This window comes from Zeus faber, assembly GCF_960531495.2.
Source record: "Zeus faber genome assembly, chromosome: 1".
In the NCBI taxonomy this organism is placed as follows: Eukaryota; Metazoa; Chordata; class Actinopteri; order Zeiformes; family Zeidae; genus Zeus; species Zeus faber.
The window spans coordinates 58113628-58139076 of NC_137193.1; the positions used below are offsets into that span (position 1 = coordinate 58113628).

Below are 25449 nucleotides of genomic sequence, written 5' to 3' on the forward strand. Positions count from 1 at the left end.
TCCCCATCTAGGAACAGCGTTTATTGGAATCACTGTTACAACGGCCAGAGGGTCCGGTGTCTACAACAATTTGAAACATGTGATGCGGGTGCGCCAGTGCAGGGTTCAAACTCAGTTCAAAACACCGCCAGCAACAGTGAGCTAGCAGGAAGGGGGAGCCTTTGACTGTGTACATTTACGTGTGTGTGTGTCTTTGTTCTTTGTCTTTCCAGTCGAGTGATATTGGAGAAATTACAGTTGCTACACAAAACAATGCTCACACAGAGACAAAGGAATGACTACCACACACAAACTCAGGGGCGAATGCACAAAAGCCACATTTATACAGAACAGAGTTTCCGTTATCCGGTAATCGCCGGTTTTTGACTGGGAAGATCTGTTGAAGTCAGACGTATTTAAATCTCTCAGGTCACAATGTCCGGTGAAAATAATTCCCTCTATGCACAATTTTAATAAGTACTGGGCGATAAAGCAATAACAACAGTTATTGCCATATTTTTTTTTACCCTATGTTGAAATAAAACTATAATTTCGATAAAAATAAAATCCGCAGATCTGTTCATTTTTTCGTGTTTGGCAAGTTGCAATGGAAAGCCAATCAGTTTGGACGATCTGAAGCTGACCTTTCACCTCTAACAAATCACATTTATCGATATTTAAAAATATGCCCCGCCCGCAGGTTGCGCTTGTAAACACAGTACAGGTACTCCTCACTTGACGACTGAGTTCCATTCCGAGGACCAGGATGTTAAGCAAACTGGTCTATAAGTGAGGACCCGTGTTATTTCACGGTAAGGGGGCATGGCCATTGTGAACGCTAGTGTAGTGAATACTGACAGACTGCAGGAACGAGACTGAGAACCCAGATGAGATGAGAGGTATACAGTGTATATAGTGTATAATGTATACACAGTATAGCGTATAGATAATATATATAGTGTATATAGTACAGTATATATAATATATATAGTGTATATAGTACATATAGTACACATAGTGTATATAGTATTTATGGTGTATATACACCGCGTTCCAAATTATTATGCAAATTATATTTTTCTCTGATTTTCCCAAATAGCTGATGCAAATGACAGTCAGTATAATTTTCAAGTCATCAACCGTTAGGATATAATTTGAATGTTATTGAACAAACCTCCCAATGATAACAGTATTTTTTTCAAAAATAAAAAACTCAAAATGTTCTGTTCCAAATTATTATGCACAACAGAGTTTCTAAACATTTTATAGGTTGTTAAGAACTGGAAATGGTCATTTGTTGAATTTGCAGCATTAGGAGGTCATATTTACTGAAATCAAAAGCTATTTCAATCAAAAACACCTTAACAGGCCAAGTTACATGTTAACATTGGACCCCTTCTTTGAGATCACCTTCACAATTCTTGCATCCATTGAACTTGTGAGTTTTTGTAGAGTTTCTGCTTGAATTTCTTTGCAGGATGTCAGAACAGCCTCCCAGAGCTGCTGTTTTGATGCAAACTGCCTCCCACCCTCATAGATCTTTTGCTTGAGGATGCTCCAAAGGTTCTCAATAGGGTTGAGGTCAGGGGAGGATGGAGGCCACACCATGAGTTTCTCTCCTTTTATGCCCATAGCAGCCAATGACACAGAGGTATTCTTTGCAGCATGAGATGGTGCATTGTCATGCATGAAGATGACTTTGCTACGGAAGGCATGGTTCTTCTTTTTCTACCATGGAAGAATATGGTCAGTCAGAAACTCTATATCATTTTCACACCTTCAGGGACCCACCAGCTCTCTCCCCATGATTCTGGCCCAAAACATGACTCTGAAAATGAGTCTTCATGTATTTCTGGGCCCACTGCAACCGTTTCTGTTTGTGAGCATTGGTTAGGGGTGGCCTAATAGTAGGTTTATGCACAACTGCAAGCCTCTGGAGGATCCTACACCTTGAGGTTCGCGAGACTCCAGAGGCAGCAGCAGCTTCAAATACCTGTTTGCTGCTTTGTAACGGCATCTTAGCAGCTGCTCTCTTAATCCGATGAATTAGTCTGGCAGAAACCTTCCTCATTACGCCTTTATCTGCACCAACCCGTCTGTGCTCTGAATCAGCCCCAAATCTCTTCACAGTACGATGATCACGCTTAAGTTTTCGTGAAATATCTAATGTTTTCATACCTTTTCCAAGACATTGCACTATTTGACGCTTTTCGGCAGCAGAGAGATCCTTTTTCTTTCCCATATTGCTTGAAACCTGTAGCCTGCTTAATAATGTGGAACGTCCTTCTTAAGTAGTTTTTCTTTAATTGGGCTCACCTGGCAAACTAATTATCACAGGTGTCTGAGATTGATTTCAGTGATCCAAAGAGCCCTGAGACACAATACCATCCATGAGTTTCATTGAAAAACAAAAAATATGTAATGTTTGACACTTAAATCAAATTTGCATAATAATTTGGAACGCGGTGTAGTATATAGTACATATAGTACAGTATATATAGTGTATATAGTACATGTAGTACACATAATATATACAGGATATAAAGGGTGATGCGTGATGAGATGCTTGACGCTGAGACGCCGCATACGCAGCTCGCACGTGGTATTATACGCAGCGGACAATACCGACTGGTCAGAGAGATGGTCGTAAGTCCGAACGGTTGTTAGACAGGTAGGTTATTAAGTGAGGAATAACTGTATACACAGAGCAAAGACAGAGCACAGCATCCAAAACGCAAAGGAGAAGCAGAAAGATGATGAATCGTTAACAACAGGGACACATACATCCATAGAAGCCTTGCAGAAGGAATGAGAAAGGCAAGACAGAGAACGCGGTGTGTGCATGTGTGGTGTGTATACGTGTGTGTGTGTGTGTGTGTGTGTGTGTGTGTGTGTGCGTGCGCGCGCAAAGGGCTGAGATGGATAGTCAATTAAATCTGGTGTCTGAGAGAGCTGATATGGTCAAAATGGGATTACCTCATCCAAAATGGAACACTGAGTGTTGGTGGAGAGAGAGAGAGAGAGAGAGAGCGAGCGAGATGGCGTGCATAAACAAAGGAAGAAAACTCTTGATGAAGACAAGCTAAAGGGAAAAAAAAAAGCCAAAGCTTAATTTCTTAAAGATATTCTTTCCTGGCAAGGTCAATTTTATTGTGTACTTTATCGAACTATGCAGTACGTGACTTCTCCATACCAGACAAAGGTTGATGTGAGTTTAGGCCTAATTCAATCAAATCAAGTGTTGAAATTACTTTAAAAGACTACTTCATTAGTCGCAGGCGTGGTATGCCTATAACGGCCACAATACTTGTGTCAAAACAGACTAACAACTAACCCAATGCTCTCTCTATCGCAGCAGCTAGCTCTAGCAAGCAAGCTTACTTACAACCTTACTTTGACTATTCTGCGGAAGGACCACAGGGAGCCTCTGGGGAGTTTCATATTTGAAAACCACATTTGGCAAAGCAAGAGCCTTCCCAACAGCAGAAAACAAACCTTATCTTGGTTATTTTTAATACATGTCCGTCACTCAGGGGCTGTAGTGACGGATAGCTTTGAGGGTTTGCCGTTAAGAACCGCATAACCAAGCACTGGTGTAATGCTTAGTGGTACATGTAGTTACTGTGGGGGACAGGCTGTCCCAGCTGTCGCCAGTATTAATGGTACTAAGTGGTTGTAGTGTTAACAGATGACAAAGTCCATAAGAACGTACTGGACACATCATGAATGAAATGGGTTTAATTGGGAAGTAATCATTTCATCTGCCGTTCCTGTTGTTTCTTACATTAAATCAATAATGCTTTGATGGCAAAGTGTTAACAGTTCATTACAAATCTTTTCAAAAAGTCCTGACTTTCAGTTTATACGTTTCTCAGAAAAGAGGAGAACACACTAAAAGGTCCTACACTGATGGCCTTGTGAGGGGTTGTGTTGTTGAATAAATCCATTCCCAAAACTGGTCTCCAACACCCCGCAGTGAGCATTCCCCCTGCGCTCGAAGCTCAGTAGAAATCTCGCTTTACTGGGAACAGAGGCTGAACAGATCAAATACTGCGCCCTCTCTTCCTGGCTTGTTTTTTGTTTTTTTTCCCTTTCCCTTGCTCCCCCCCCCCCCCTGGATTTCCACCGATGTGATCTCATTTTATTCTCTCTCCCTTTCTCACAACTGCATCACAGCACTATCTGGCATGCCAGATACAATTTGTGAAGGTGCCGTGTTTCCCTGCAGGAAAGCGGGCGCGGTCCGTGGCGCTCGGGGATCCAGAAGCGCTTTGATGCGCCGACTCCGCTGCCATCCCTCTCATTTAGAAACTTTCTGGAAATCCCAACTGCTGTCCGGGAAAAAACACATTTTGTCTGCCCCGGCGCGATGGAGGGATCGCTTCATTACGTCTGTCACTTAAAGAAGCTCGGGAGTGGAATCTGTCAGAAATTCTAAACACTCCATTGTCAAAATAGAAGAACAATAACTCAGAGAGTATTTTGTGTCTACTTTACTACCCGCTTCTGAAATAGAGGACACATTAAAGGGCAGATGGTCTACTGTTGGATATCAAAGATGGGGAAATTAATAACTGATTATTAATTATTAATAACCCCAAAAATAAAGAAAGTCATTTGGCAGCCTGGAAAGGGAAATGTTCTATTACCGCTATTCTAACAGCAGGTTTCAAGGTTTTTTTTTATTGTGATGGCCAAAACATGTTGTACAGCGCCACTTAAATAGCAGAATTCTAATGGTTGAATGATGATGTCTGACTGGTGCTCGGAACGGTCAATGCTTCAACGCTTTGTTTTGTTCCAAAACTATATACAATGAATAGATAGCACAAAAACTGTATTGTTTGCTGTATCCTTGTAGTAAAAACAGCAATTATTTCTTTAAGACACAAAGACCTTTCACTGCATATATGTATGAAATATGTATGTGACAAATAAACCTCTTGAATCTTGAATCTTTATGAATAACTTTGAAATACTCAGTCATAAAATTTAAATGACAACACACACTTACAGTACATGCCAGCACAGGTGTGGACAGCTCTCACACCCATTCCACTCATTTTCTGATGGCTTTGATGGGGACAGGTCAGCCCAGTTGCAGGCTGCTCTTCCATGTCAAAAGGGAAAATTACAACGCTGTTGCTTAAATGGTCAGCATTGGAGGGTTTTTTTGGTTGAGTTTTCCATCATTTTATCAGTGCCTTTTTTGAACCGTTTTCCGTTTCAATTTTGTTTTGAGTCAGCACAGTTAAGACAGTTCTCGAATTATTGTTTTACCGAATTGTAGCTGCCAAATTTTTGGGCACTAGTTGATTTATAAAATCTAATTTGTATAAATAGCAGATGTACCCACAGTATGCCTTGACGGAAGCCTAACTAAATAGTTGTTTCTTTATTTTTATTATTTGAAACACTGAATGGGCCCATCTGTTTATTATATGACCAATCATCTAGAGTTCGAGTGAATCAGAAAAAGATGTAAAGCAAAGAAGACAACCTTGCCCTCATCCCTCAGCTTCCCCCTCCATCTTCTTAAACACTTGTGCTGCAGAGGCTGGTCTGGTCTCTGTGGAGACGGCGTTATAACTTCCTCCTCTGAGGGCGGAATGCTAATGTGCTAACTGCAGACTATGCATTTCACTTAGGAACTCAAAGGGATTTCAGACACATTTTTCTCAGACTGCAAGGAAATATGCCGATGTGATACGTGTTGCCACGCCATTTTCATGATTTCATGACTGCAGCAACAAAACAATAGTTAACATGAAGATTAGCTTAAATAAACTACAGTTAACTCGTTAAAAACATATATATGGTTAAATGCATATTCAAACAATGTCTTTAAAAGTCTTTCTTTGGCAGACCAGTATGTGTAGACTTCAAAAATGTTGACTGATGTTCCTCAATACTCATGTACTCTCAGTCCTGTCTAATGAGTTTGTTTTTGACAAATTACAAACAGGCATTTGAACCATACTTTTGTAAAATGTACAATGTACATTGTACAATAAATGTGCATTATAACATTGAGGTGCATCTTATGTACCTTACCTAGTCGTTCCTGTGGGACCGCCCTTGCATATAAATGTTTACACAGGGGCAAGTTCACACACGAATACTCAATGTGCACACTGCCCATTGCCCATTTCACACCCATCAGAGCTTTCACTAGTTTGTTGTGTGACTATGTGCCAGCTACATTCGGAAAGCTACGTGATACGACACATGTGTAAGGATGCAATGGCTGACACTTAAGCCTGGTATGGCGTAATGCTGTGTCCAAAACTATCACTACACAACTATGAGTCGAGCTCCGCCCTGACAAGCTCAGTTGATTTTCCAATCGAAAATAGACAAGGCCAGTCTATACACTGCAGGGAGACTGCTTCTCTGCCGCACAAGTTTCCGCCAGATGGCATTTTACTGTAAATGAGAATCCAGGACACTTTTAGATGTCTGGAGTGTGTAGGGTGAGACAGAGCATTCACATTCTATGTCCATTTGTAGGGATGAGAGAGAAAAAAAGAGTGTCTGTAGAAGATGGAAATGTAATTGCAGCATATTTCTAAGTCAGCCAGATTGTATTACTATCGTCTCAGGAACGTTTCTGAGGTGCGAGAAGAATATATGGACAAAATTAAAGTCTCATTTAAGTGTGGCCTCAAAATAGGGCTGGACGATATGGCCAAAAATGTTATCACAATATGTTTAAAATAATAATAATAATAATGTTCAATTTACAATTTTAAGTGTATTCTCATCGCTTTACGTTAAACACTGAATAAATAAAATAAAATAATAAATATGTAAGCAAAAAAGTGATAAATAAAATAAATTATATATATAAATAAATTATATGCATTCAAATATACACAGCTCAAAAAAATAAAGGGAACATAATCATTACAATGTAACTCCAAGTCAATCACACTTCTGGGATACCAACCTGTCCAGTTAGGAAGCAACACTGATTGTGACTCCATTTAACCTGCTGTTGTGCAAATGGAACAGACAACAGGTGGAAATGAGAGGCAATGAGCAAGACAACCCCTATAAAGGAATGGTTCTGCAGGTGGTGGCCACAGACCATTTCCCTGTCCTTATCTTTTCTGGCTGATTTTTGGCCACTTTTGCATTTTGCCAGTGCCCTCACCACTAGAGGTGGCATGAGGCGGTGTCTGCAACTCACAGAAGTTGCTCAGGTAGTGCAGCTCATCCAGGATGGCACATCAATGCGCGCTGTGGCAAGAAGGTTTGCTGTGTCTCCAAGCACAGTGTCAAGCGCATGGAGGAGATACCAGGAGATGTGGAGGGGGCCGTTGGAGGACAACAACCCAGCAGCAGGACCGCTATCTGGGAGGAGATCCCTCAGGAGACCATCCGTCGTCTCATCAGGAGCATGCCCAGATGTTGTAGGGAGTGCACACAGGCATGTGGAGGCCACACACACACCACTGAGCCTCATTATGAATTGTCTTGAGGAATTTCCACAGAAGGTAGATCAGCCTGTGAGCTGATTTTTCCATTTTTATTTTGAGTAGGATTCTGAATCTAGACCTCCATGGGTTAATGATTCTGACTTCCATTGATCATTCTTATGTTATTTTGTTCTCAATGCATTCCACTATGTAATGAATAAAGATTTTCAACCGGAATATTTAATTCATCGAGATCAAGGATGTGTGTTTAAGTGTTCCCTTTATTTCTTTGAGCAGTGTATAATATAATCATCAATTTTTTTTTCAGCTTGTTGTCTGAGAACAGTCTGAAAAGATTAACGAATCTGCGCTCAGGGATTATATGCGGCGACATTTGGAGCGGAGAGGGATCGATCGGGGCGCACTTTCCCGCACCTGTCTCCCTCTCCGACGGTAATAACGATGCGTGCACTGGCAATGGGGTGGCCACGATCGGTGCGCCAAAACAGTGTGTTTATATTTTAGATGTCGGTTTTTTTATTTTACGGCTGCTTATGGAAAGAAGCAAGTGCGTGTGTAACGGTATGGAAACTAAATCGTGCGTAGTGGGGACGCTTTCTCCGTGACTCTCTCGCCGATCACCCCTTCTCCATGCGTTATGTGCAGAAAATAATTTTAACGAGTCTACGAGTCATTCCCCATTCGTCCTTGCCCCGTCCCCACACTGGTTTTAGTGGTATTATTTGAAGGAATGGGGCACGGCGATCGGGGCGCACGGAGAGCTATGTTCGCATCCATGTCCCGGCGTGGATGATTCACACATAAAAATATATTTATGATTCCCCTCATTTACCATTTCCCATTGAAATGTTACCTCTTTGCATGTTCTAAGCTTCTATCTGCTCTATCCTGTTATCGTAATGCACGCATAAAACAAGAAAAAAAAACAACAAAAAAAAATGCTCAACTTGAGGAATCTCAGTCGACTGACGGGTTTTTTGCACAAATGATTAGATTAGTCAACTTTCAGAGCAGCCCTAAATTTAGTAATGTAAATATGCTAGTTTTACAGCCTTCCCAGCCTTTTACATCACTTCCCATGTGAGACTCCCTCTTCAGAAATCAACTCAAGTCTGTCACTTGCATGACAACTTGCATAATTTCTATCATCAAGCAATCACAAATTTGAACACCCATGTGATGACCGGTGGGACAAAATTTGCTGGGGCATTAAAATTAGGTTCTGAGGGAGTTTTCCATACTGTGATACTGCAATATGAAACACAGACCTCACATTCAAACAGAAACATGACATTGTCCCGGAACAAACCCCCAACACTCGAACCTCAACCACCACCACCTAATTTTCACTATTTAATACAAAGGTAGGAATCTCTTCAGCTAATTATTATTGGCTAGGGTACAAATCAATTCATTCGCAGTGTGATGGATGGCTGCAGGACTAATGCTGACGGACAGAACAAGAGTAAAAAAGGAGCACGCATAAAACAAAGCGACAAACAAAGATGAGATGCATATGAGAGATGGAAAAAGGGAAAGGGAGCGAGACGGAGAGGAATGATAAAAGCAGACAGACTGCTAGGTAAGAGGATCTCCAAATAACCACCGCAGCTGACAGCGCTCATATGACCGCTAAGTCTAACAGACCCTGGAATGCCAGCTTGGCACGGCGAGGAGGGATGAAGTGTCTTGTTATAGGCTAATGTAGGGGTCGGGAACCTTTTTGGCTTTGAGAGCCATAAAAGCCAAATATTTCTAAATGTATTTCCTTGTGAGCCATATAATATTTAATAAAATTGAATGAAACTTAATGTGTGCACCTTTTAAGTAAGGCATACATTTTTAACGTATAACATCTGAGTACTTCAAAAAGCGCATTTTTTACCATTAATGCGAGTTCTGGTGCTGCATGGTTTTGCTGATGGCCTTGCAGTCTGGTTCATACGTAGTGAGGTTAAGCTTCATGCTGCGCTGAGGCTTCCATCAGTTAAACATGAGGGTAGTTTGCTCTTAATGTTTCTCAGATGCGAGAAAGACTGCTCACATGCGTATGTAGAGTCAAACATGGTCAATACGGCAATACTCAAACGCTGCATTGTGTGGTATGTGACGGGAAGCTCGTTCCAAGTTTTAAGAATCAGGTGGTCTTCAGGTTCAAGAGATTATTTGTCACGTACATATTCAAGTTTTTTCCATTTCTGTCCACTTGTGTTCAGCTGATTGGTCCGACTTGAGGCAGAGAGTTTTCTTAATGTTTGTCTGACTTACAGAGGGGATCGTAAGCAGCCCAGCAGTGGAACGGCATTCCTCCTGCACCCAAGAGGATCATTATTATCCACAATTATTAAATTGAAATGAACAATAAAACTCTCGCCATGTCGGAGCACCACGGCCAGAAAGACTCCATCTCCCTCCCTAAACCCTTACCTGTGGGCAGAGACTCCCACAAGTGGAGCCTGAGCAGAGATCCGGGAGGGGCAGGGCACCGAGTAAAAGGCGCCCCGGCGTCTTTCTGTGGTCCGCTGCCGGGGCTTGAAAAATTTCAGCTCAAAATTGCCAGCCTGCGAGCCATATACCATCATCGAAAACATGGAAAGAAAAAGAAGGAGGAACAGCGAGACATTTTGTGTGCGTGTGTGTGTGCCTGCATGCGTGCATGTGTGCCTGCATGCTTGCATGTGTGCATCGTAACCCTGTTAGCGTAATGGATAATGGACATTAGGCATTAGGCTGGTGGAGGCCGGTGGGCTGGCTGAGCCTCAGTCTCATACATCACTGAGCTACAGAGCGCTCCTCACCCTGCTCCATTAGGACAGCAATAGTTCACTCTTCTAATTAACCACTATTCATTTACAGTGAGAGAGGTACCAAGTGCTTGTGTGTGTGTGTGTGTGTGTGTGTGTGGGGGGGGGGGTATGCGTGTGCGTGTATGTGCGCATATACGAGAGCAACAAAGAGAGAGGATTAATGAAACGAAGGAAAGCTTGCTTACCAGTGAGCTGTGCAGCGGTCAATAATGTATTTGGGATTTCTCAGCTTGAAATAGCTGAATTAGATTACACACACACACACACGCACGCACGCACGCACGCACGCACGCACGCCAATATCCTATACTGAAATGCTCACGTCATCCAAATGGGCCTCAATGTGCAAAACATTGCATTACAATATAGAACAAAATTGTTTGCTGAACTGATTTCCTATGGCTCCAAAACACAAATGACAAAAGCACAGGGGCAAAAACACACGTGAACAAACAAGAATACAGCTGAGAAAATGTAGCGGGGGAAGTACATAATCCACTCTCAGAGCGTGGGCGAGCTAGACTTAACGGCCTGCGTGGGGAACATGCACACACAACACGGTTGTGTCCAGCTTGTTAGCTGGCTGAAAGAACTGCCAGATTATGAAATGTGCTAACGCTCCTTCTGAGAAAGACAGCGTGCTCCGTGCAAATGTTGTTTGTGTATGCGTGTGTGTGGCGAACAGCCCTAGCTGTGAGCTGAATGGAAGTAACTCACCGTGATGCCAGTACAGTCATACAGTCACACACACCGACACACACACCGACACACACACCTCAATGTGCAGATGAGAAAACGATCATCAAAAACATCATTAACCAGGGCACCAAGGGTGTGAGGAACTGACACACTCACACTCACACACACACCGTTGATTCAAACCACAAACAGAACTTTCAGGCAACAGTCAACACGATGCTTTATGATTAAATCAGACACACTCTATTTCCAATCCTGATTGACAGGAGGGAGTTCTGCCCCGCTAGACCTTTCTAATCAATCCTTGCATGCAATCAATCCATCTGTCAATTATAGTGTGGGCCAGTCTGCGTGGGGTCCCTTAATCAAAGGTAGACAGTGATGCGTGCACTTATCAGTGTGTGTTACTGTGTGTGTGTGTGTGTGTGTGTGTGTATGTGTGTGTGTGTGTGTGTGTGTCTTGTAAAAGTTCCATAAATAAAACACTAATTGCTAAAGGCTGCCTGACGATGACTTGCCTAGATTGAAGCAAAGGATTTGTGTCTGGGATCAATAACAGCTTGTTAGCTCTAAGGAGCATTGTGTGCGTGTGTGTGTGTGTGTGTGTGTGTGTGTGTGTGTGTGTGTGTGTGTGTGTGCGCAGAGGATTCTATCTGGAATTGTTTGCCGCTAGTAGAGAAATACAATTCTCAACAGTAACATAATAAAATGCATTGTGTCGCACCATGCTGTTTGCACTGCCGCTCAGCGTAGCACTAAATTATCAAGGGAGAAAGGAATAGAACAGCGAGAGAGACGGAGAAGCTTGATGTCCGTCTATAGGGTGCACACACACACACACACACACACACCCACACACATACACATACTCACACACAAATTCCAGGCAAGTGTGGCCGAGATTAGAAGGAATAACATTAAAAAAATGATGAAAACAAATCAAAAGGAGAAAGAAAGATACAGGTAAATCCTGAGTGACATGCGTGCACATAAAATATAATCACAAACACAAAAGTGGCTAAAATTAAATCAAGCCTTTAGAAGGAGCTACAGTAGGCTTGGGCAGATTGACGATTAAATCATTGATTGACATTGATGACATTTCACTGCATATATGTACGACCGTATGTGTATGTATGTGACAAATAATTTCTTGAACTTGATGACAGACTATTCTTATTTTTTTATCTGCCAGGAAAAATGTGAGCATTGAAATGTTGTAAGTGAAGTTTACTACATTCAGAAACCGATCCCCTGCTCCGAATGGATCAGAGCGGGGGATCGGGAGCGGAGGGGGTGAGAGCTGATTTGTTGGATTTAGTAACTCTTTGTAATGTTCATTGTGTAAACGTGTCGTATTGCATAAAAAATATAGACGCTTGTTATGAAAATCTGCAACTTTTTACATTTAAGGTCGTTATTTTCCCAATTGCAGAGGTTCTCATCCACCAGGCCACAGACCAGTCGTGAGACAGGCAGCAGTACACTGGCCGTGAGAAGGCGTGCAGGAATATTTTGCGGGAAATAAGAGGCACGTGTGGTTGCACGTGTTGCCCCCATGAGTTGTATCTAAGAAATAGATTGTAAAGCCTATTTATCATTTACCATGCAACAAACTTTTTTTTTTTTTTTTTTTTTTAATAATAGTTTTAATCTGTCTAAATTGTTATTGTTGGTTAATGGTTAAACGGTTAATTATTAACATCCCTACTAGACATCAACATTTTACTTAAGAAAATGTCCCCCCTATGTCATTTTTACAAATAGTACCTTTATTATTAGGAGATATTATTGTCTTGCTACAAAAATGTATTCCTTACGGTTCAGACATAATGACGGCCTTGGTGAAAGGGCCTAGAGAAGATGTTTGCACCAAGGAGAGCACAGTGCTGCATGGGGGAAATGAGCACAACAAAAGACACACAGTAACCAAGCATAACCGCCAACAAATAAATATGCAACAACTAAAACAGGGGACAGCACCTTATACTTGTTTGGGATCTCTGGCTTTTGTGTGTGTGTGTGTGTGTGTGTGGTGTGTGTGTGTGTGTGTGTGTGTGTGTGTGTGTGTGTGTGTGTGTGTGTGTGCGTGTGTGTGTGTGTGTGTTTGTGTGAGAGTGCGTGTGTGTGTGTGTGTGTGTGTGTGTGTGTGTGTGTGTGCGTGTTCCTTCTGGAGATCTGAGGCCTGGATTGTACTAAACACTGGTGAGAGCCAAAGCAGGGCTGCTGTCCTGCAGGGGAGAGCAGAGACAGTGACTTTTTTTTAATCTTCGCTCTTGCTTTTATCTTGTTTGTGGGAATAAATAAAGCGTACACTAAAACAAATCTCCACAGGGGCAAAGCACGCACACGCGCACACGCACACCAAGCAGAGGCCAGATCAGCCAGGGAAATAGTGAGGTGAAAAGAAAAGAGATGTATAGAGGGTGAGGGCAGAAAAAAAAGATGCAGTGAAACAGACAGGGAGAGAGAGAGAGGGAGAAGGTAACATGTAAGACAGAGTGTTGAGTGAATTAATTCACAGAGAGACGGCGTACGCTTTCACAACACCTCTGGACTCCTGACAGTTGCCAAGGCGACTCGGAGACTCATCGCTGTTCTTGTAAACGTGGAAGAAACACGTTTGCATGTTTCTCCCAGACACAATCTCTAGAGTGCACAGGGGAAGATAAATAGAATGTGTGTGTGTGTGTGTGTGTCTGTGTGTAGCATGAAAATCCCGCGCATGGTTGTGTCTTTGAGTCTCTCTCCCTGCTTCCCTCTAGGTGTCTACTGTAGCGCAGCAGTCCTCACATACAGGGCCGGCTCCCAGGCCCCCGCAGAGGAAAAGCACAACACACAAAGAACCCTGCATGCATATTACCGATTCCACACGCACGCACGCACGCACGCACGCACGCACGCACGCACGCACGCACGCACGCACGCACGCACGCACGCAGATGGGTGTATTGTGTTAAGCAGAAGGTGAGCCGTACGGATGGAGTGCTTCCGTCTTGCATAGGGCAAGTGGCAAAACGTTGGCCGTTATGTAAGCAGCCAAATGCAAGCAATGCTTAATAAAGGTTGTACTTAAAGAAACAGGTAACACATTCCCCCCTCAGTTCGGATCTATTATGGACAACTGCCATCAGTGACTCAAACAGATTGCATACTTTTGCTGATCCATTTTCTCAGCAATTGAAAAAAAAAATCCATATTCATACACTATTATACAATTAAATTGGTAATTGCAAACATTTTGATAAGAATTAATCATGAACTACCGTTCCCTGATCATAACAGCCTTAACACACACGGCCTGTTAACCCCATAGCTGAGACATACAGTAGTGTGTCTTTCTGTTGACGTCTACTTGGAGGGCCGGCATCCCTAGCGTCTTAAATGGACATGGTAAAGAGGAGGGCCAGCATCAAAACATAACAAAAATAAACCACAGACAAGTACACAATCACACAAACACATAGAACAACACTGGTTTATAGTTAAATATAAACCCATAATAACAAAAAACAAACGAGAAGCCCAAAAGATATATGTTTTGAAGCACATTTCAACAAGGATTTCACATTAGCCTCCAGTTCAGCTTTACGTAAGTGAGTTGCTCAGTGGGTTGCTTCCTAAAATAGACTGCTCTCACACTGGTCAATTTCAAATGCTTTCAATTAAATATTGCCGTACTGGCAGATGGCGCTGGAAACGTAGCACTGAGCGGAGGTGGTAAAGCGGTGAATGACACCGCAGGAGAGAAAGAGAAGGAGATGCCGCTCATGCTTTTTCGTGTTTGGTCATCTTTGTTCTGTCATCGTGATGGAATAGGAGACCAAATTTGGAAAAATAGAAAGGGAGACGTTAAATTAAAAGTTAAAGATAGCAGGAGAGGAAAAAACACGGATGGAGGGATAGAGGATAAGGTTGCTCCGGTCACCGGTGTTAGGCGGTGTTTGGGCATACACTGATTACATTACTGTCCCGCCGCCCCCAGCGTCTTTATTTTTTATAGCATTAAAACCCATTTCGTTAATTTTCACGTATCAGCGCCCACGTTCATCAAATGAAAAAACTCAAATTTGTAAAATACAATGCATGTTACCAGTGCTTAGTCAGGCGCTACAAAAGTGAAAGTGGCTGCTTTGTGCGTGCACAGAAGAGTCCCAGCAGAGTCACAGCAGAGTCTGCAGGGTCAGATTTCACTTATCACGGGAGGAGAGGAGAGAAAAGAGGCTCTAGAAGACCTTAGACCAGGTCTAGATCGGGACCTGTTTCCCTCCATGCGTAATTTGCGGCCATGATCTCCATCTGCCGCTCCTCCCCATTCCTCTCAATAACACAGTGATAAAAGTTTATTTACTGGTGCGAAAAATTCCTCAACGTGGCATCCCTAATAGAGAAGCTTTATGACAGTGGTTTATGACTTTATGACATTGCTCTTGCTTCTGTAGACTCTCCTTGACTTAAAAAAACAAAACAGCCCACATCCTTGTAAATATAAAATAGACATATTACAGGGCTCAAAACTATTAAATCATTATTTCTCACAGTGGGCTGAATACTGTTTACTGCTGATGGTTTCGCCAACGAACCGCAGTAAAAGTGTTTGTGATGCAAAATCACCTGCTGCTCTAATGTGCACCAGAGGCCCTGTGGAAAGTTTTTGGTTTTGTGGGAGGTAGTGAGGTGGCCAAAAAAGCTTTTACTCTAATATTGCTTTTAAAAATAAGCTGGCCTCAAAGGACAAATTGTTAGAAGTCGGCGGCAAGTTTGCGGCGAGCGTTGGAAACATCGCATATTGCCCTTAATCTACCACTGTTGCTGCTAGTGGCATAACAATACACCCGGCTCAGTTTGGTTCTATACATGGTGGATTCAAGTGTCACAATTTATCATTTCTATTAGCTTGATGTTTTTGCACTGCAGAATTTTGTGCCACAATTAGGGATGCACCAATATATTGGCAATACATCGGTATGGACCAATATTCGCCTTTTTGACTTCCAGCCGCCTATTGCCAAATAAGGTGACATTTACCGATGACAGTGGCCGATGTTTATCCAGTGTTTCCCACATGGGGAGCTGACGGTTGTCTAGGTCGTAGTTGAAACAGCTGGTTACTCGTGTACATTGCACTCTTCTTTGAAAATACTTCCACATGCCTCTGGTGTAAAAAAAAAGCTGAACAACAGTGTAGCGTGAAGTTTTCCAGTTTTCCAATTTTTTATTGATCCTTGGTGGCCTCTCGTTACAAAAATGTTTGTTCCGAGTTCCACAGGTAACAAAATATGTTCACAACGAAATCTTCTTTAACAAGAGTAAATCAAAATGTTAAGTAGTAATTCCTTAAATCATGCAACTACAGAAAGAAAACTATGTTGCTCCCCTTCTAAAACACCGCCAACTCCCCCGGGCCCATTGTAGGAGAAAGATGACTCCAAGAGCCGCTTTAACGAGAGATGAGCGGAGCATGTTTTTAGCAAGAACGGTTAAAGCTAAACCTTGTAGTGCGTCTGTGAGGGAGTAGGGAGTGATAGGAAGGGCAAAAAGGATCAAATCACAGCTTGGACTATAGAAACTGCAGAGGGATAAAAATGGTGAAAGTGAAATCACTTTGTATTTGGAATAACAAAACCAAAGGAACGACTAAAAAGGCTTCCTAAGCTTGTCTATTGTAAACATAATTACCAGTGTCATCTATGTTATATCATTTCCATGTATAACGTGAACTTAAACAACTAATTAACACACACATCTAAGGTGCGTTGACTCCTACCTCCCAGGTATATTTACTGGCTGCCAAAGTATATTTGGCGACCCGTTTTTTTTTTTTTTTTTTTGTTTGTTTGTTTTTTTTATCTGTCTGAGAGAACGACACCATTTGCGATCGATTTAAGAAGACACGGACAGGGCTCTCTGCAGCGTGATGGTGCATTGATTGGAACTTGGAAAACTGTAAGTGATGCTGCTTTCAGGGGAACTTGCGATACATGGGTATCGGCAATCAGCATATTGTTATTTTTAAACATCGGTATTGGCCCAGAATTTCACAATCAGTGCATCCCTAGCGCCAATATATCGTTACAGCCCATTGCTGCACGATTTCAAGGAAATATGTACTGCTTTCCTGCAGCCATGCTGGAGCCAACCGTACGTACGAATGACACCCAAAATGATGATGACCTCTAAAATTAGAGGTCCATGACATCGGAAGCTCCTTTGTAATTCTACAATTCGATGTTTGTAGGGGGGGGAATTATGCCGTAGGTGCATGCATTCTGACAGCATTGGCCGACTTGCTGAACGACTGGTGCTTCCTCGCTCTCATTTGAATGTACGGCGGCAGACCAAGCTAAACTGTTTTCCTCAAGTTAAAAAAAAAAAAACTGTTTTCAGGCTGAGAAAAACGAAAACATAATGGCATCTCAGAGCAGCTAATTATTTGGGAGAAATTATTGGCCTGGAGCCTGCTGTAATGTTTTGCTTCATGCTCCCTGTGTGCATCCTGAATGGGCCCTGATCTCAAAACCATCGCCTTCATCTTTCACTGTCGCTGGCTAATTACTCTCTTCAAGCAGGATCTGCCTGCACGAGGTCGCTGTACCACACAGAGAGGGCGACGCAGGTGATTTAATCAATACAATCCCAAATCAAGCTGATTCTAATGAGCCGGAAAACTTGATTTATTTTGTGTATTTTAGTGCATATGTTTGTGTGTGCAATAGACAGACAACGTGTATACATGTGGTTAGCCCTAAACTCCATTCTTCCAACTAGCTCTTAAGTAATGGAAGGTTTACTGGGCTGTGATGTGAGTTTTTTGGCACAATTTAGAATGTCTCTCCTCTCTGACTTCAACTAATGAGTACAATGGTAAAATATTTGAGTGAGAGAGAGAGAGAGAGAGAGAGAGAGAGAGAGAGAGAGAGAGAGAGAGAGAGAGAGAGAGAGAGAGAGAGAGAGAGAAGGAGTGTGTGTAAGGGAAGAGCATGGGAGGTGAAAAATAAAATAGCGAGAAAGGATGATCAGACAGAAAACTGACAGACGGTACAATTAAGATAGAAAGTAAGAATCTGCAGGAGAAGAAGTATAGACAGTAATTACAGATCCGGTTGAACAGCTGACCAGTGACTTAAGGGCATCAGTGTGGGAAAACACTGGAGCACTGATGTTAGACCAATTAGAACTGCAGTGCTGTCACCCAAAGGAACATTTTAAAAGGTCACGGTGGCGAAAAAGAAGGCAAAGGTAGAATCTTTCAAGTTATGAGCACACACAGTCAGACAGGCCCAATTATAGGCCAGATATTGGACATTTAAAAAGCTGGCTAGAATCATAATAAAGCTTTTTGCTCACTGCCATGAACCCCCCTCCACCTCCTACACGCACACACACCTCAAGCGATTGGGGTCAGACAGTGTTTTCTATGCAGTTTGCACATGACTGTTCTAGATAGATTAGCGAAGGCAGGATGTCAGTGTGTCAGGATGCCCTTCTCCCTTTCCGATGGTACAGACGACGCGTGCGATGGGGTGCCAGCCAACGGCTCGTCAAAACAGTTTATTTTATTTTAAGCCCCCTTATGGAAGGAAAACGTGCATAATTGGGACACTTTCTCCGTGACTCTCCCCGATCACCCCCTCTCAATGCATTATGTGCAGAAAATAATCTTAACGAGACTACGAGTCGTGCCCCAGCGTCCCCATACCGTTTTTAGTTGTTTTATTCGGAGGAAAGGGGCTCGGGCGTGCCCGGGTCTGTGTCTGGGTATGGACGATTCACACATATAAAACTATATTTATGATTCCCCTTATTTATGATTTCTCATCTTAATGTCATCCCTGTGCATTTCGTAAGCTTCTGTTTTATCTTGTTATTGTAATGCACAGACTGAAAAAAACAAAAACAAAACGACTGCTCGACTTGAAGAATCTCAGTCGACTGATGGGTCAGGGTTTCTGACTGATGACTGGACTCGACTACTTTCAGGAGGCAACCCCAAATGTGATACAAGTTCCTTCAACTCAGTCGGTTCTATTTCTGGTTCAGGTATAAAAAGGGCGATACACACACACACACAAATACATATGTACAAACACACACACACACACACACACACACACACACACACACACACACACACACACACACACACACACACACACACACACACACACACACACACACACACACACACACACACACACACACAAACTCACTAAAGTTACAGTGAAAAGAAGGCAATGTCTGTTTGCTGCAGTAATGCTTGAAGTACTTTCCAGCATGGTGTAAGATGTGTGTGTGCCGGGACTGACAGGTCACAATTTTCCATTCCACTCTCATATATTTGTTACCTCAGAAGAGACAAGGTTCCAGGAAGCTCCTTAATGAGACAAAAACTTTGCACCGGCAAGGATTGGGGAGGGCTGTGATGTGTGAGGACAAGGAGGTGGAGACCCCAGAGATGAGGGAAACGCGTGGAGCAGAGTGGGTGGTGAAGCGGGATGCCCTTTCTGGCCCCTTGTAGCTGCTGTCTGCTCAAAGCTGAGAGGAAAAGAACCAGACATCCGAAACTTTTGCTCAGCACTCACCACCCACATAAAGACACAGGATGTACACAGATTAAAGATGATATTCAACTTTAAAACCAAGAGGACTGAATTGAACTATGATTCAGTTAATGGTGCACCCAATCAAGCCTCCTTAGTGCTAGGACTTTGCTCATCAACGCGCACCTCTCTCTGAGGAGGAGTAATATAGTTTGAGAAATGTGAAGGTGTGTCCTGGCTCAGGGCTAGGGATTGAGGAAGAGGAGGCAGGCAGAGGCGAAACAGCACCAGTTGGCGTGTTGATTAGCAAGTCCTTTCTAAATCAATATGGCTCGTGGGCCGAAAAGGAAACTCAGGGCTCGCAGGCCAATATACAAATAGTCCCCACTTCCGCGATCTCCCGCTGTCCATATCCGATAGTTGTCTCTCAGGCGGACTCGCCTGCACACCCATCTCCAATGCGGGGACACACACACACACACACACACACACACACACACAATTATCCCTTCCTGTGTTTAGGATCAGGCGAATCCGCTGATTACGCTGATCCCCAGCAGCTGAGCGGCCCCGGGATGGGAGCCTGTACCGCCTGTCTGCAGCGGCGGCTTGGCCCCGCCCCCTTGGTCCACCACAAGAACGTATACATAGAAGCACGCGCCTCTCTCCTCGCCGCCGGCGAGTCGGGAGTTCGGGCGAGGACACTGCGGTACTGGACCTCAATGGTCGGACCTGCCACTCCCTCCTCTGCCCCCGGGGTAATGAGTGATTTCTCTTAACCGGCCGCCTGCGCTCTGTTTAACCGGCCGCCTGCGCTCTGTCCAGGACAACGAACACCAGCAACAACCATCAAGTGAGGGCTGGAGACGGTGGGGGGGATAAAGCTGCGGCATATGCTAATGTCAGGGCGGTGAAGGTGTTTTGTGGCGTCAAATAAATCTTTGGAGCCGCTGCCTGATACACGCAGAGATGACGAGGCGCTGCGGGGGAATGTATAGAACGTCCCGGCCACAGGGGACACAAACTCACATCTTGTACAGATGAATGCATCAGAGGCAGCATGTTAATCTGAGCATGACAGATGTGGACGTGTAAGAGGCTTTCACACACTGCACCGAGGTGGATAGAGTGACGGGTACCCACCTCAACATGCAGGGTGACACCAAGCCACCTGTCCTTGATGCACTACACACTGTATTTCAGTTTGCATGTGTTTGTGTAGATACAGCAGTTTGATTTAAGGCTGCATAGTAGCAGTGTTTCCTATACATTGATTTCATTGTATCATTAATATATATATATATATATTTTTGTATCATTACTAATAATAATAATAATAATAATAATAATAAAAAATAGCCCAGAATCTACTCATCTGTCGTTCCATTAACAACCTCGAAAATAATATGATATAGTTGATCAAAAACTTACATTTTGGGTGTTCTGTGTGTCCTCTGAGAGTGCGATTGCCCCCCTGTCTCCCTCTCCATGCTTAATGGAGATATTAGAGGGGGTGTGATCACATGTCTTATTCCTCTAAATAAAGCAAATAAAAACATTGTGTTTTTATTTTAGATGTATATTATTTTACTCAATTTCCTTATTGAACGAAATTAAAAAAGCACTGTGCTTAACAGGGACACTCTCTGTTAGTAGCTGACCCCCGGGTCAGCTACCACCACAAATAGAATCTAATTCTGTGGGAAACAGTGCAGTGATCTGACAACATCAGGCGTTACAATTCGATATTTGACAAACAATTGACTATGCAAATATTAACAATACTTAACCCAGACCTGCCAACCTCAACAGTGTAACAGGGAGCCTCCGTGGTGGTTGAGTTACTGCAGCTAAATGACTCCAGTTATTCACACCGTAGTCGTCTCATAATGAGGCTCATCACATCGTATGTGAGCTACTACAGATAACTATATACAGTATACACAGTCATATCATTAGGATATGCCCCTTGAAACGCTTCATCTTGTAAAGTTACCCAACATGTTTACCAACTAGAGATGCACCGATTTAAATTTTCTTGGCCGATTCTTATCTGCAGATGACCTGTGGTCATCTGCGGATTCTGGCCGATTTCGATTTTCATTCCATCGTATGTTCATAACAAAGCATTGACTTTCAAATATATTTGAAATTGTCGTCCGATCATTTTGCGTTTATATCCGGGAGAAATCAAACTTTCTGATATCTGCTGTACATCAATGACAAATACATCGCGTGATCTGATCATGCTCACATGATTGGACAGCTGCACATACGGACTACCGCTTTCAGTTACCACAATAGTGAGAATGCTGATTTTGACAATGTGTTTATTATTATTCATTATTCACTATGGAACAATAATAAAACATGGAACTGTCTCTGAGTTCCAGCAAAATCGAATATGGGACTGTCACCAAGTTTCAGTATAATTCAACCTGTACCTGGACACAACATATAACTAACATGGAAATGTCCAGTTCAAACTTCAAATGAAAGTCTCTTTCAATTTTAAGTGCAAATATAACTTTAATATCATATATATGGTACTGGCCATTCCAAAATAAATCGCAATTATTGCAAATAAATAAATACATAAATAAATAAACAAATAAATAAATGGCACTGTTCTCACTCTGGTTCACTGGAAGTCCTCCTTCGCTCACTGTGCATAAACCAACTGAATCAAATCCAACGACTCATTTTACTGAGTGACTCATCAAGAACACCCCCCCCAAACAATTATGGTCTGGGTATAGGCAAAATATTATTTAACAAATGTACTATGATACACTACAGCACGAGACTTTTAACTATGGTGACCAGACGTCCGGATTGTCCCAGCTCAGTTCCGAGCAGCATTTCCGTTATTTGGTAATTGTCGGTTTTATGACCGGGAAAATCTGTTGAAGTCCGACATATTAAAATCTCTCCGGTCATAATGTCGGGTGAAAATAATTCCCTCCAAGCACAATTTGAATTAGTGCTGGGCGATAAAACGATAACGATAATGATGATTATCGCCATATGTTTTCCTCGACGTCTAAATAAAAGAGACTTGATCATATCGATAGAAAAATCCGCAGATCTGTTCATTTCTGCGCTCTGCAAGTTGCAACGCAAAGCCAATCTGTTTTTGGCGGATCTAAAGCTGACCTTTCACCTCTGACCAACCACGTTTGTCGATATCGAACTAAGCCCCACTAAGGAGTGGAGACGGAGCCACAGCGTCTAGAACTCTGAGTAGAAACATGAAGATGGTGTGTCGTTGGGACACATACATCCATAGTTTGGAGTTTTTTTTGGATATTTAAGTTCGACCCAAAGCAGACGGTAAAAATTAATTGTGAAAAATATGTTGAGGGGCCGTCCTGACAAACACTGACACCACAAACTTTATCGTTTTAGACCTAATTGTCATATTTATTTTGTTTCTGATTTGATCGGGTTTTTTTGTGAAATTTTAAACAAAGCGGCTGCACTTGTTACTTATTATTCACAAACCTAAATTATTTGAAAAATATATAAATATTTTAATAAATATAAATATATTGAATATTCAATAAAACAATTTTATACCTCTATGTGCCTTGGTGATGTCATTCTCTATATAGCCTGCATCAATTATTTTTAAGCTAAGTAAACACATAATATTTGACTGAATTTCTCCCATTTGTCCAGGAAATTGAAATCTTCCAGGACACAGACTTGCATCAATTTTTTTCAAATGGAAACTCTGGTCCCGAGTCTGACAGATATCTGGAAAACACTAAAATGTCCCAGTTTCCACCACAACAATAATAATAATAATATTAACAATAATGATAATTATTATTATTATACTTGAAAATGCTACGTTCTGCACACACTGCAAAAAAAAAGATTTTACTTTGTCAGGCATTGTTGAAGTGTAGGTGGGATCATGCCGTAGCTGTCAACCCCCAGGACTCTCTCGTATTTAACCCTTCTTAGCGCTGTCCTCCCAGCTGTTTATTTTCCCCTCAATAATAAATGTCCTGTATTTTTAATCTTTCAAAAACAAAAAAAAACAAAAAAAAAAAAAAAAAGGGTTGGCCACGGCATCTCCCATCTCCACTCCGGCGCTGACCCGACTGCTTTGCGTCCCCAGACCTCCGTTTCGCCAAACAAAACCAATAATAAGTGTTTTTATTGTAATTGAACAACACAAAGAAAACACTGTGCGTAACCTTGAGTAACGAGCGACACTTTGTCAGCCATACACAGGTTGGCAGGTCTGTTAACCTACTGCGTTTATGATCCATAAACGATTCACACTGTTCATCCTCAGAATCAATATGGTTTTCTGCGTCAATATAGTTTTTACACCCCGTGCTCGGGTTCTTAAATAATATCATTCCAATTGTTGCAAAGTCAAGTCATGAGTTATGTGTGTAGCACTGTCAAGCATTACATAACACCATGCGTTTGTTGACAAGTACATGACAAGTGGAACACACAGGCATGATATTGAGTGTGTGTGTGTGTGTGTGTGTGTGTGTGTGTGTGTGTGTGTGTGTGTGTGTGTGTTTTCTGGGAGATATCTCAAGAAATTATACCAAAATGGTGCCTCAATGGAAACACTGCAGCATGCTTCTACTGTATGTACAGCACTGATGCATGACAGAATGAGTGAGAGATTCTGTAGATATGCAAACTGAATGCCACGATATGCCTCGATAAGTGCGTATGTGTGCTCAGACATGCATAAATAAAGAACACCTTGCTGACCTGCTGCAAACCTGGGGGGAAAAAAAAAAACCCAACAAACTTGCAACTCTTTTAGAAGAAAAGCCTTCAAGGCTATTTATTGGAATGTGTTTTTGAAACCGGACATCCAGACCTTGAGTCAAAGAATGGAGTGAAGATTTCACATGACGGCAGCCATAAATCTGTCTCCGGGTACCAAGGAATCAATCATGTTCTGTCTCTCCGTCAGGGGTTGATATTTTTGTTTTGTTTTTTTTCCCTCCAACAGTTTCGCTAGGTAAGCTCCGAGCAGAGGAATGGGTAACTGGGTGCCATCAAGCCGTGTAGCGGTAAAGCCCTTTGAGACGGTGACCGTGTCGAAAGCCACTTCAAATACGTGACACTTCAGGAGGAGAATGTACAATGCAGGAGAAGCTTCAGCAACGCAGCACAAAGTCACGGCCGGCACTGAAAGCCACGAACAACGACCAGGAACTGGTACTTCGAAAGGGGTCTTAAAGGATGGGCCTCGAAATTCATGGTAGGAAAATGTATGTGTGTAAAATGTATTTCATGTATATAGAAGTCCACATTGAAGAAGTGTTTGCATCAGTGACAATATAAACACCAGCTTTTGTCAAGCCAAGTAAAAAAAAAAAATCAAATTTTTGGAAGTTGAGGATTTACCTTTTTAACCTCAATGTTAACCTGTGTTTATGCCCCTCACGGCTTTTGCTTAATAGCTTCCTGCTCCCTGGCGACGATTCTCATTACTCGCATTCTGCAGAAATCGAGCAAGTTGACTGCTTTGGTTGAAATGCAGCCTGATGGGAAGAGGCAGGTGTGTCTTTCCACACCCGCCATCAACATCACAGCTCGCGTCATCGTTTGCCTGTCAACGCGGCAGGAGGGAGACACGGGGGCTGTTATTATTCAACGCACTCATGTATATTTAACAGGCGGCCGAGTCGGCTGGTTCCTCCTGCTCTCTTCCCTCAGACGCCTCGGGGTGAGGTCACCGGGGCCAAGGTTAAAAAAAAAACTAAAAAAACCAACCATCGGTGGCAGGAGTTTTACACACAACTTCCGGAGAAAGTTCCAAGCGTGTTCCATGTTCAGCAAAGAGGGTGGGCTACTTCACACGCCAATAGATGGCGTGCACGTGGGCATATGAAGGGGAAACCCATACAATACAGTCATAATATGACTATTTTAATTAAATGCATAAAGATATGAACAAGAGTTGCTTTATTTGTGACCTTGGGAACAGGAAAA

General features: G+C 42.5%; 1 protein-coding gene across 1 annotated transcript in view; it reads right to left on the reverse strand.

The window, feature by feature from the left end:
- The window catches only part of mast2 (microtubule associated serine/threonine kinase 2), a 157593-nt gene that overhangs the window by 95613 nt on the left and 36531 nt on the right, over nucleotides 1-25449 (reverse strand). The gene's annotated exons all lie outside the window — the stretch shown is intronic.